The 14,259-nt window shown below is 42.1% G+C and overlaps 2 long non-coding RNA genes across 2 annotated transcripts; both read left to right on the forward strand.

Moving 5' to 3' along the window:
- The first annotated feature begins 1,829 nt into the window (after positions 1-1,829).
- On the forward strand, positions 1,830-7,243 carry LOC127300459 (uncharacterized). The gene is made up of 3 exons (XR_007851268.2): positions 1,830-2,053; positions 5,549-5,683; positions 7,059-7,243. It is a non-coding gene; the product is annotated as an uncharacterized lncRNA (long non-coding RNA).
- Positions 7,244-7,479: 236 nt separating this feature from the next.
- On the forward strand, positions 7,480-9,421 carry LOC139831049 (uncharacterized). Its single transcript, XR_011745190.1, has 3 exons — positions 7,480-7,595; positions 8,116-8,224; positions 8,929-9,421. It is a non-coding gene; the product is annotated as an uncharacterized lncRNA (long non-coding RNA).
- Positions 9,422-14,259: the final 4,838 nt, after the last annotated feature.

Consider the following 14,259-nt stretch of genomic DNA (forward strand, 5'->3'; position numbering starts at 1 on the left):
ACAACTCCTTCATGCTGCTACCGACAACCTCCGGAACCTGCAGCTGCCCATTGAGGTCCATCTCCTTCATCTGTTTTGCTAAAACTTGTATTTTTCCTGTTAAATTTGATTGTGCATAGACAGTAGATGGAAATCTGTTTCACCAAATCAAAATTTGTCTTGTGCCATCAATGGCATCTAAAATCTTACTATATCTTTCCAGTACTAGCAACTAAACGGATGACTCATTTAAAATGAATCTGTCCCTCTGAAACGTTACCTATGAAGGTGTTCGTTAATGTATATGGAGAGGGGCAATAGACTGCATTAGAAAGGTTTGTCATGGAGAGGTTCTCACTGTGTTTTACCTTAATGCGCCACAAATTTGTTGCGGACAACTCCTGCTTATAACATTCACAAGCGTCGACTTGTTTCATAGGTTCCTTCTCGACCTATGCCCTTCTGAAATCAAACAGCATACCCAGCTGCTGAAGCATTGGCTGTACCGTTCATGTGTCTAACCCCACTGTAATATGATGACTAGAATTCGTAACTATCCATCGGCTCCATTTACCATGTTGGACGCTCATAACAGAGACTTTCGTATCACACCAAGTAGCTGCCCTTTCAAAGCACAAGCCATAGTGCAAGACATGAATTAGCACTTGTGTATAAATTAGTCTTGATATCACACAATGTGGAGGAATACAGGGTGTGGGGGAACATTGATATTGGTAGGTCTCTTTTCTGATGATGATGCTGATGAAAATCAAAGAGAGCAAATTTACTATAGGTACATGAATAATTGTCCTGACCTTTTCTACTTCGAATCCATGATTCTGTACATTTATCCGGGTGCATTTTACAATTTTACTGTATTTGGTTCTACTTATGATATTATAAGCCAAGCTCTCAAAATTTCGAGCTCGACCAGGTCGGAAAGTTTAAACCGGTTTATTTTTTATATGCCGAGCGGATTTTCTTTGTCTTGGCTGGGTTGTTTGCTGGGTGTTGTCTTGAGGTGGTTGAATGTTTTAGAAAGATAAGTCTTTCTAGTTAACTTGTGGGCTGTGTGTTGGCAGAATGTTGGCTCGAGGCTTGTGTGTTTCGTTTGGGTGACTTAATTAATGTCAACCTTAAACCAGATAATATTTAATGCCTGGAGCTTTAGTTCTTATTTAGAGGTTTTTGTTGTCTATAATGTTTTTGATTGCACTTGTTAGAGATGATCTGCTGCTTATTAAAAAGGATGGATTTTCCCCCCTAAAATGCAAAACACGTTATCAATTCCTTGTTTTATTGGATAGTTAGCATGTAAAATCTACACAATAATCATGGTGAATCGTTCAAGACATTGTGAAATGCAATGTTCGTTGTAATGTAGTTTGGCTAGATTCTTTGCTTATCATGCCATGAAATTTTAGGTTAATCAGCACCTTGTCTAATATTTATGCAAATGTTATTGCAGCTTAAATGCGGCTATTTGGGGTGACTTGAATTTTCCCGAAAATAGTTGCGCTTTTTCTTGCATCAACAACTTAGTAATTCCTCTGCTCTTATATACAAGGCCACAAACCCATATTGCAGTACCAAGAAAATAAAGCCACACGATTATTTATGTAGAAATACTCTCGGGTTCCTTGCTAATTAAATATACTTCAAGTGGTGGCTATTTCTCTATGGCTGCATACAATGTTCGCATTAATAAATACCATCCGACGAGACAAAAAGCTAATTACTTTTTCTCGATTAGTGTTAGTGGTCCTGTATAGATGAAAAATGTATTTTTGATAATGGCCTTGTATTGATGAACGGAGGGAGTACTAATTATGTACACTATGATGCTGAGTAGTATATTCTTGATGTTTCAGGGTGTTCTGGGGCAGGGGAGAAGCCGAGGTGGTGACTTTGCGTCTCGGCAGTGATGACCATCCCAACTAACTTGGCCAAGCACTGGCTCCCATCATAGCCAAGATCATGGCGACGGTCAACGGCGGGTCCTAGTGAATGTCATGAGCTCACCATGCTGCAACCGTGGTGGCGGTGACGCTCATCCTCGTGGACGACCTCTTAGGTGAGCTACTGGTTTACCACTTGGATCTCTGTCTCCCATGTGAACCATCGTGCCTTGGCTTTACCATGCTCCGGCGCTTCGGACGATGACCCTTATTTGATTGATGGTGATGATGATCATATGCTCACTGTAGTTTCTAAGTTTTTTCCCTAAGACTTTCGCATATGTGCCAAAGTTATTAGAGGTCCTTCTAAGCTAATGTAGTTGATTATTTTGTGTTATACTGCTAATGTTGTTATTTGGTTTCGAATACCAGTTGTTGGTATTGTGTGGTCTTGATCTTTTATTGCTAGATCTTGGCATGACCTAGGTGTTGTTGTCACCTATCTGTGTATATAAATATTATGCTGGCGAGGTTTAGATATTCTTTATGGTACTTGTGTTCTCTTTTTTACCTCATAGATTTATCTGGTATTTCTCTTGATCCGAATCTACTCCTGTGTATGTGTTGTGCAACAGCGAACTGGTTATTCTTGTGTAGTTGAACAATTAGTATCTACACATGCATATGTGAGAAATTGGTATCGATACATGCATCTAGTATCTACATGAATGTTTCTTTATAAAGTGGCGGGCTTCATGACTATGTGGGTGCTTATGTGAGCTATGTTTTGTAAGAATAGCAAGCTAGCCTGCAAGCTTTTCTATGATTAGAAGTATCATCTCGATGATATAATCACAGGCTTAGAGCTTTACTTTTATCCATTCTTTGCTTTGAACTCTTTTCCTTCTAATTCATGCCTAATTCATGATTGTAGGGTTAGCCTTGTTCAACTTTGGTACTATTCCTAGAGGGATATTCGTTTTGAGACCATATGTTGGGAATATCAATATTTCTTGAATATGAAAAACAATATCACAAACCAATACCCTTCCTTCCAAGCTCAATTGCATTATTTGCAAGTGCTACTATAGGTAGCTGGTGCATATATGCATGATATGCTAGTCCATTGACATGCACATGATAGACAACATTGTCCAGCATATAACACATACTATATCGATCCTTTTACTGAAAGAAAAATATATGACTTTGACATCAGTTGCATTCCACCGTACCATTACGAATGCAAGGCCTGATATTGCATTATTGCTAGAGCGAGATCTTTTCTGCCAGTGTGCTACCCCAGCTTTGACTTGTGTGACCCTCCCTCTGCACTCCCCATCCGTTCGGTGTTTGCACCACCTGCCAATTTGTCATGCTAATTGGTACTTTGTGGGTCCCACGTGGCAGGAGTCGACTGGTGCCCGTAGTAGTAGTTGGGTAAAAAGCTTTTAGTTCTATTTCTAGACGACGGTTGTGTCAAGCTTCCTGCACTAGCTAATGCAACCAAAAGCCTGAACTGTACGCTTATACACTTGAACAGGTTGATGCTTAGATCTAGCCTTGTCAACAAGGTGGTGTTCCTCTTCTGGGTTCAATCGCTAGCTGCAACTTTGTTTTCAGAAATAAGTAGACCGGTATTAGTTATTGTGTAGATCTGACGCGTGTGAGAAAGAAAGCAATTTTCTTAGTTAGTTTTCGTGTGTAAATATAATGCTTGTAGAACTAGAATAATTGCGTTTAGTAATTTGATTTGTTTGTTTGGTATTTGTGTGCAAATTAATTGTGATTTCTATTCTGCTGTAAGGTTTAAGCAATCTGGGTGTCGTTGTTTAATTCACCATGTTTAATAGCTGTGGCACAGCCACATAATATTTGAATTGGACCTAGCTCAAAGGTTTAAGAATTTCATTTTGCTGTGTTGCTAAGGAAACAAGGCCGCAATAAAAGGTGAGACATATCGTCTTTTCAATCCTTAGACCGCACGGAGTTGCAGGACTCTGACCGAGTGTAAAAAAATACGATCTTGCGTAGCTTTTAGTGTCGTATGATTGGAACCTGAGAGCTTCTGTTTGTGGATTCATGAGGCGTTTATATAATTATTACATGGGTGCAATCACCTTTTTAGATTGGTTTATTAAGTGACTTTTTTTCTCCAAGGACGGTAGCAGTTCAACTATTCAGATATGCTAGGCAGTAGCCTCCTAACACTGTACTTTGAGCACATTGGATGCTTCAAAAGTTCATTTTGGGATTTGAAGGTGCTGCGTAGGTTCTGTGTCTAAAAATACTGAAGATTGTGAAAGAATCTGCACAAATTTAAGTCTGTTCGAAGTAGATGCTAGTTCAGAAGCACATAATTGCTACTTCATGGCCTATTTAAATGGACGGCTGTGAACTTGGAGGATTGGTCGAGCATTTCAGTGCATAATAGCATTGGTTGAGCATTTCAGTGCATAATAGCATTCTTTGCTTATCTTGCCATGAAATGGTTAGCCATGCAGTTGTAGTTAATCAGCACCTTGTCTATATGCAAATGTTATTGCAGCTGGAATGTTGCTATTTATGATAACTTGATTTTTTTCATGAAAATAGTTGCCCTATTATTGCATCGACAGTGTAGTAGTAATTCTGTACACTATGTTGATGAGTAGTATATTGTTGATGTTTCAGGGTGTTCTGGGGCAGGATTGGGTTGACATTACGTCTCGGCAGTGATGAGCATCCCAAACAACTTGGCCAAGCACCAAGACAACCTGCAGGTGGGTCCCATCATAGCCAACATGATGGCGAAGGTCAACGGAAGGTCCTAGTGAGCGTCATGAGCTCACCATGCCGCAACCGCGGTGTTGGTGATGCCCATCCTCGTGGACGACCTCTTCGGTGAGCTACTGGTTTACCACTTGGATCTCTGTCTCCCATGTGAACCATCGTGCCTTGGCTTTACCATGCTCCGGCGCTTGAGACGACGACCCTTATTTGATTGATGGTGATGATGATCAGATGCTCACTGTAGTTTCTAAGTTTTTTCCCTAAGACTTTCACATATGATCATATGGTCACTGTAGTTTCTATGTGATTTTTTGTTGATAGTCCTAAACTTCTTGTTATTTGGTTTTGAATACCACTGGTTGGTATTGGTCTTGATATTTTATTGCTAGATCATGGCATGATCTGGGTGTTGCTACCACCTATGCGTGTATAAATATTATGCTGGTGAGGGTAATATATTTCTTATGGTACTGGTTTTCTCTGTTTACATTTTAGATTTATCTCTGAATCTGCTCCTGTGTATGTGCTGTGCAACAGTGAACTGGTTATCCTTGTGTAGTTGAGCAATTAGTACGTACAGATGCATATGTGAGCAATTGGTATCTATACATGCATCTGGTATCTACACGAATGGTTTTTTTCTAAGTGGCGGACTTCATGACTATGTGCTTGCTTATGTGAGCTCTGCTTTGTAAGAATAGCAAGCTAGACTGCTGATCTAAAAAAAAGCAAGCTAGACTGCAAGCTCTTCTATGATTAGAAGTATCATCTCGATGTTATAATTAGAGGCTTAGATTTTTTGCTTTTATCCATTCTTGCTTTGAACTCAGTTCTATTGGTTTAATTCACAATGTTATGACATTTCATTGCACTGATATATGATGTTTCCTAACTGTAAGTTATTGAAGCAAGGGAGCATAGGATGCTGATGTCTTAAAGGGAGCATAGGATGCTGATGTCTTATGAGGGAGCATAGGATGCTGATGTCTTATTCATGACTATTGGGTGGCCGTCTTCGACTTTCTAGGTGTTTGGTAAGTTCCTGGTACCACTTCTGGAGGGATATTTATTGTGAGACCATATATTGGGAAGCTCAGTATTTGCCAAATATGGAAAACAATATCACAAAAAAACACCATTCCTTATTTTGCATTTTTTTTTCTCATTTTGTGAGGCCATATGTTGGGAAGATCAGTATTTCCTTCCAAGCTCAATTGCATTAATTGCAAGTGTCATTATAGGTAGCTGGTGTGTATATGTGTGTCATGCCAGTCCATTGCCATGCACGTGACATACATTGTCCTCCATATCGATCCTTTTCCGGAAAGAAAAAAATATGACTTTGACTTGAGTTGCACTCCACCTTACCATTTGAAAATCAATGCCTGGTGCTGCACTATTGCTGGAGCGAGATCAATTCTGCGAGTGTGCTACTCCAGCTTTGACTTGTGACCTTCCCTCTGCATTCCTCATCCATTCGGTGTGGCGCCATCTGCCAATTTTTCAGGCTAATTGGTGGGGCCATTGCTGCTCCAGCAATCTTCCGTGACGGTGACTATCCTATAGCAGAACCGTAGTTTGTGGGTCCTATGTGGTAGGAGTGGACTGGTGCATGTAGAAATAGTTGGGTAAAAAGCTTTTAGTTCTTTTTCCACAAGATGGTTTTGCCAAGCTTCATGCACTAGCCAATGCAACCAAAAGTACGGTCTAGTGGAAAGCCTGAGACAATTCTCTTATTAACTTCAACAGGTTGATGCTTTAATCTGATGTTAGGTTGCATTCCTCTTCTGATTCATCGCTAGCTGCAACTTTGTTTTCAGAAATAAGTAGACTGATAGTTTGTTATTGTGTAGATGTGATGCATGTGAGAAACTAAGAGATTTTCTTAGTTAGTTCTCGTGTGTAAATCTAATGCTTGTACAGCTGGTATAATTTAATTTGTTTTTTTGGTATTTGTGTACAAATTAATTGTGATTTCTCTCCTGCTGTAAGGTTTAGGCAATCTGGGTGTCGGTGTATTAATTCACCATGTTTAATTGTTGTGGCACAACCACATAATATTTGAACTGGAACCTGTTATGGTATTGGACCTAGCTCTAAGTTGTAAGAAGTTTTTCAATTTGTTGGGTTGCTAAGGGATCAAGCTCTAGGATTTTAGCTACCTTGTTGCTAAGCAAAAAAATCAAGCTGTGGTTGATTATGTGAGATTATTAGAACCAACTTAATTGGTGTATTGTTGCATGTGAAAATGTTACTGCTACTGTCATACATCAAAGCAACTTTCTACTTTCTTATCTTAAAATTCTTAGTACGTCTTTTAAACTTGACAATAAGCAGTCTTGTTAATGTATACATATTCTATTTTATGGATTGATGATTTAACTTGATGCTACTCTTCCATTTGTCTAGCTGTTGCATGGTTGTGGCCCTCGTCCACCTGACCTGCTGCTGCTGGATCAGTGAGCAAGCTGATGCTGCTGCCATCCACCACTCCAGGGACCTCTACAAGGCTGGCGAGGGCAGCTTCAGCCTCGAAGCCAGGGGCGGCAAGATCTGCCTCATCTGCACAGTGCCTCATTTTGGGAACAAGGCCGCAAAAAAGGTGAGATATATCACCGAGACACCCAATTTCCTTGCACTGCACCCCAACCTGGAACCACTGTTGGATTTAGTCGCTAGTATTGTGAACAACTGTTGGATATAGATTTGCATTTGAATTTACTCACCAGCGTATATCACTCTAGCTATAATCCCATAAATGCTCTTGCGGTATGGATCTGTTGCAATTTACAAAGATAATTATCCTTTAGATTTTCTCATTTTGTTTGCTGAAAAATGCAGAGCTCGATGCTTTGGAAGCCAATATGGAGTTCAAATCGAATCCAGTCCCATGTTACCTTCAACCAGACTAGGAGTGGTCATGTAGCAGCCCTAAACCGGTAGCAGGTACATCCCTTGTGAGAATGCCCCTGATTTGCTTTGCTTGTGATTCTTGTGTTTATCCTTATGAGGAAAATGATGGGTTAATACCTTTGCCCATCCATTCACAGTGTTTGAAGTTGCAAATAATTTTCTTTATCTTGATGTCACATGGGACCAATGAACATGCTATATACTTGAGATCCTTATGAATGTATTTCTTAGGTCCTAACTCATGTATTCTGTGCATACATAGTTAAGTTGTTGGCGTGAACAAGCTTGATCTGAGTAGTAGAAGAAACTCATAGAAGAAACTTTAGGAATTAATTTATCTTGAATATTCTTGTGTACTTGGTATCTGCCTTGCAAGTAGCTATTTACCATACTTTCTTTGTATTCACAAGAGTTTTTGAAACTCTGAAAGTGAATTCATAAGATTTTCATCTTGCCTTGAAAGTAGCCTTCTTACCATACTTTCTTTGTATTTAGAAGAGTTTTTAAAAATTTGAAAGAGAATTCACAAGATTTATCATGTTGAATATTTCAGGCTTCTTTGAACTGGAGAATGGAAACCAGGAGCTCAAGGGTGACCTTAAGCACGTCGACATCAACAGCACAAACAGTGCAGACTTGTAAATCCTCAATATTTGCCCCAGGTCATTTGTTGCAGAAACCTCTGTCTAGTGTTTTACCATACTATGTATTCACATGAGTTTTTTCAAGTGTGATAGGCCATGAAATTGTAAACTGGTACGGTTTTGAGTAGATTTTGAAACTATGTGAACGTGAGATTTGTGCTTGTGTCTAGGACATCCTCTCTGCATCAAAACATGACACACGTAGTCCACATAGATCTCTATTTCTTCTGCTTATCCAGGATAAACAGTGTATTTTACTTTTCCATTTGGGAGACTATGGGTTGAGTTTTCACTTTGTGTTGACTGCTCATAGGTTAAACTGATCAGATGGAGGTGCTTGACTCTTTGGCTAAAACATCTTATTCTATGAGACTGTTTTGATTTGTTTGTTGTCGATTTTCTCCGAAGTTCATTTCTTCGTTGTTTATGTTTTCATGTTTGTGTTTCAGTCTAATGCTAATTTTGCTTCTATAAAATGCATGCAAGGCAACCTAGGTCTAGATTGTGAATATTGTGCCACTGGCTATTGCTATTTGACTAGGCAAGATTTATGGAGTTAGTGGTTTGGTTTAAAGTTACAAAATTGCAATCCTTTGAGACTCTTTGGTTTGACAGTTTGAAGTTGGTCTTAGTGATTGTTTTGTCTATATTTGCAATCCATCCAGGGTTTTAGTTGATGTTTTCTCTATCTGTGCATTCATTCATTTGATTTGTGTATGTAGGTGATGCAGCTGATGGAGGGAGGAAGCCAGGCGGCATGGTCTTGGTCGCCAGAAAGCAGCATACAACACATGGCGGAGAGGGGCAGTCGCAATGTTGGTCGAGGAGGCAACTTGCAACCTACAGAGAAGTTGCTCTTGCTGTTTTAAAGGAGCTTGGTGTGGACGTTCATGTTTTTGTTGTGTTCAAGTTGAGAACATGGGGATGATGAGGCAGCAATGACGACGTGACGCAGCCCAGATGTGTTGTTGCTTGTCTGCAGCTGCTTTGGTTCTGATATTATCGTTCGGTTCCGGTGACCGTGGCTGTGGTTCAGCTGCTGCTTTTGTTTGTAGAACTGCTTCAGTTTTTGTAACATGCAGCAGTGAAATTGTATCGTTCCTTCAGTTCCTTCATTCGTGACTTGCAATTTTTCTGTAATTGAATTTGTGAGTAGTGTCGTGTTGTGCTGTATTTCACTTAACATTAAATGATTTTTTTATATGCGCACCAAAATTCCAATGAAATAATGTGAGGTCATGCCAAATTTTTGGATACTCTTACTGTCCAGTTAGCTTGACTAAATTGGCAATTTTTCCTGGTTTTATTTGAACCAGAATCATTGTATCAGTAATTACAGTCATAAAAAGGTAGCATAGCAAGTCAGCTAACTTTAGGGTAAACGATAGAAGGGAAAACCGCGAAGTCTGATTGTATCGATCGGTCCGAGCTGGGTTCAGCACAAAATCCTCTGTTTCAAGAAAGAAACGCAATACTAGAATCTATCAAGCGATAGAAGGGAAAACCATGAAATCTGATTATATTGATCGGTCTGAGCTGGGCTCAGCACAAAATACGCAATACTAGAATCTATCAATCGGTGGCCTCCAATGATAGTATTTTTTGCTATATGATCCCTTGAATGGACGTGGCAGCTAAGGGCTAATGTTAGATTTTTTTGTGTGGAACGGCTAATGTTAGGTGAACTAGGATTTTTGGTATTCCCGGGCTAAGTATAAACATGTAACAAAACGTTTGTCAATTAGCAAATTTGTAATGAAAGAAGATGAATACATAGTCTGTAAAAGCAGAACAAGATCAGCTGAAGGCTTGTCATGACTTTTCAATTTTAGAGAGGATTGATTGGCAGAGTCTGCAAAAGAAGTGAACACATGCATTGTATTTTGCAAGGTGGAACCAAACCGACCATAACTGATTACCTTTGTTAGGTTAGCCATACTGAAGGATTGCAAGTAAAGGCCGGGTGTGTGCATGCATGCATGAGGATTAAGTAGGAAATTATTAATCTTCCTAATTCCGAGGAGGCGGATGGGGCTTGTAGGTCATCGATCCATTCATGGCACTCTAGACGGCTGGTGTGCCTGCTGTGTTTAGTGACTCTGTTTTCATCTCTCATTTATTTTCTTTTCTATCGATGAGAGAAGAGCAATCCACGTGAGAGATGCTATGGCCAATCATTGGAGCATGCACTGGGTTGTCACGGATCTCTCTCCCTCCTCAACTCCAACAAGCTACACCTCATCTTCTACCTCTCTCTCCTCTCACCCTTGCCTATAAGTACAAGGCCATCGTGACAGTCCGCGTGCGGGTAGCGTGTGTGACTTTACATGATCCCAAAATTAACTTGTTATTCGGTAATGGATTTAACTTGAAATGTTCTTTCATATAGTGTTCATATATGCGAACCAAATGTCCAAAAACTAATGTCACTTCATGCCAAATTTTCGTACTCTTATTGTCCATTTAGCCTCACTAAACTGGCAGTTTTACCTGGTTTTATTTGAACCAGAATAGGTCAAGACAACAAGCAACATTCATAAAGAGGTACTACCTCTGGACATATTTAGTCGACATGAGGACGTACAGTTATAAGCTACTTGCTCTGCAGAGGCAGCTCGGCAAGTCAGCTAACTTAGGTATCTGGTAGAAGAAAATCTGCTCTATCCATCGCTAGGAGCTGGGTTCGACGCAAAATCTGCTGTTTTAGAAAAACCTAATACTAGGTTGAATCGACGGATGCGTGAATGCACGTGGCACATAGGATTAGTATTTTGCGCTATCGGATCCTGAAGATGAATCAGGAATTTTAGTATTCTCAGGCAATATATGAAGATGTAACAAAACCTTAGCACTAACTTAAGACCTTTTAGATATTTTAAAGTAAATGATATACAAATTGAAATGAGTAAATCTACACGCTATAAGTGGACTAGATACTAACCAAAATAAGTCAGCCTATGAATAGCTAAAATGTCTTTTTTTTAGTGAATGGAGGGAGTAGCAAATTCTGTAGTAATAATATAAGAGCATACTATCATGCCAGTTTAAGGAGCAAGCCAAACCGGCTGCAATTAATTCTAGGGATACTAAAGAGTGAGAGTTGCATGCGTGCATGCGAATTAAGTAGGACAACAATTATTATTCATCCCTAATTACGAGGAGGCGTCTGTGTTTTCACGGGAAGGGCCACCCTTGCCTCCAGGTTATCAATCTGTGGCATCAAACACAGTGAAAAGAATGGACGAAAAGTTCCCGCCGCAGCTGCTTACCTCTGAAATTTCAAACCTCTCTTCCCCCAATCTCCCTTTCTATATATAGGAGGTCATCGTCATTGTCCGCGTGCGGGGAGCGTGTGTGACTTAGACTTTGACTTTTACTTGTCGAGGAGAGGAGAGGAGAGGAGAGGAGAGGAGAGGAGAGAAGAGAAGAGAAGCCACTCTAAGGATATCCGGCTGCTTTGAGGAAGAGTGCTCCGACGAACTGAGAGAAGAGCATATGAGAGGAGAAGGCACTCTGAGATATCCGGCCGCTTTGAGGACGAGCTGTATCGGACGGGAGATGGGCTGGCAAATCGAGGTCACTCGGTATGTATCAGCTGCTTATATTTGTTGGTAAGACTGAATTCTGTGCTTGTTTTGACTTTTGAGCTTATCCATGGATGGAGCCAACTCCACGCCGGGTTTCTTAATTGCTTGCCTCCTGCCGTGGATGAACCAGGATAAGCTTTTCACAGAGGATTAATTGTCCGCGCCGAGTTTAGCTTTAGCGGATTTGATCCCTCCTGCGGTAAGTAGATTTTTTTTGTTCCAGAGACACGAACCAAGTAGAGGAAGTACAGGGGTGTGCTATGCTACACTCCTTGTAGGCTTGTACTACCAAATTTCTTGATGCTATGCTACACTCCTTTTACTTGTCGAGGAGAGGAGATGAGAGGGCACTCCGAGATGTCTGGCCGCTTCGAGGAATAGAGCTCCGACGGACGAAGATGGGCCGGCAAGGCGAGGTCGAAGCAAGCGGGTGATTCATCATCTCTTGAACTCTTCCTTTGGTTGTGGCGGCGGCGTGAGCAGTTGTGTGGTGGATTCATCCGGCCGGTGGCATTCTCCCGATGGATCGATCTAGAAGGTAATCGCCTATGCGCTCTGTGGTGGTGTTGTGTTTCAAGTCTTGCAGTAATAATATTCAGTATAGTAACAGTCCATCAGATAAATGAATACGAGCCACATCGAGACAACCACACCCTTGCAACGCACAGCTTTTGCGTGCAGGGAGGCAAGAAATCTTCTGCTTCTGATCAGCTCGGCCGATAGCCCGATACCAGAGAAGCAGGTGATAGCACGCAAAACTAACTTTCACCCAAGAGGAAACTGCACTCCTGACGGATAGAAAGTACTACAGTACTATCTTTATAAAGTGTACAGGTACAGCCTCACATGCCCTACATCTATACCCATTTTACGGTACCACCGAACCCATCTTTTTTTGTCGATTTCAACGGAGTTGCTACGTTGTGCGAACCGCACATGCATGACCAAAGCCATGTGTTGGTATGTGTTGGTATGTGCCTTCATTTTAGCACACCACCGAACCCATCTGACTGCTACTGTTGCGCTGCGCAGCATGGCCATGGATGATGGTTTGCAGCCAATCCAGCCATGCACCACGAATTGACTTGAAAAAAGTGTGCCACCAAGACATTCATGCATCCACCTTACATTTTCGAAAGATCCAGCGACGCTGGTTTTGTAGTGATATTAGAGCATCTCCACCGGCAGCCTTTAAGGGGTACCGGCACCTCCGTTTTGGAACGTCGGCACTGCATCCTCTATTTAGGGAAAGTTGTTTCTACACTGGCGCCCTCAAAACGGCGCCCCGATAGATGTTTTGAATTACAATCATAAATAAATGCATAGAAAATTAAATAAGAAACATTTTATTCCACAAACTAATACATAATTGAGAACGTGGTTTACATGAAGATATAGTTTGGAGCGTGGTTTTCCACAAACTAATACATAGTTTGAACCATGGTTGACACAATATAAAATATTGCAAAAAAAAAACTAAACCTAACTAGGCCGGTCATCGCAGGTTTCGTGTGTTCGCTGCCAAGAAAGAACACTCGAGGGCACACCCAGTCACCCAAACTAGAAAATTCAGCTGGTGCGGGTGCCTCTGTTGGTTCTTTCGAGGAAGAACATCCAAAAACATGTGTGTCGATATTCGCTGCGAATAAACAACACTCAGTCGTCGTCCTCCTCGGCGCTGTCACCGTGGTAGTGGCGGCAGCTACGCGTCTCGTCGAACACCTTGACGGCCATGTCTCTGTCGCCAAAGTAGGAGAACACGAGCACGAAGCCGGCTTGGAGGCGGTGGTGGCGCGCGAACTTCTCCCAGCCGATGTGGAGGTACATCCTGCCGCGCGCGTCGTAGATCACGTCCACGATCCACAGGTAGTAGCCGCACGCAGCCTCCCGCAGATGCAGCGTGCCCGGGCGCTCGTCGCCGGCGACGAAGTCGGCGAAGGTGTCCGGCAGCCTCTGGATGCCGCGTGGATCGCCCTTGAGGACGAGGACGAACTCGAACAGCACGGGCCCCTCCTCGTCCATGTCCGACGATGAAGGCGACGGTGTCGCAGGCAACGGTGTGCGTGCACCTCTGCCGAGGACACGACCACGACCACGGCCGCGACCTCAGCCTCGACCAGACATGGCGTCGTCTTTTCAGATGGTGGCGGCTAGGGTTGGGGAGAGATGCGCTAGGGTTTATGTGTGAGAGGGACGATGAGAGGCGGCCTTTTTTATAGGTCGGAGGGAGGCGGGGGAGCGGTGGTGCTCATTAACGGCGGCACGAAGAGCAAGACGCACGCGACAGGACGATTCGATGCGCGTTTGCGGAAACTTCACCACCGATGCGCCCCAATAACTCCCGTCGCGAGGTAGGCGACAGTTAGGTTAAACTTGAATGAGCCGCTGACGCGTCGGCCCCGCCACTCCCCTCTGGCGTCGACTTTTGGGATGTGTGGCTTACAGGCGGCTCCCATGCCCAAAAAT

This window comes from Lolium perenne, chromosome 5 (genome assembly GCF_019359855.2).
Source record: "Lolium perenne isolate Kyuss_39 chromosome 5, Kyuss_2.0, whole genome shotgun sequence".
NCBI lineage: Eukaryota > Viridiplantae > Streptophyta > Magnoliopsida > Poales > Poaceae > Lolium > Lolium perenne.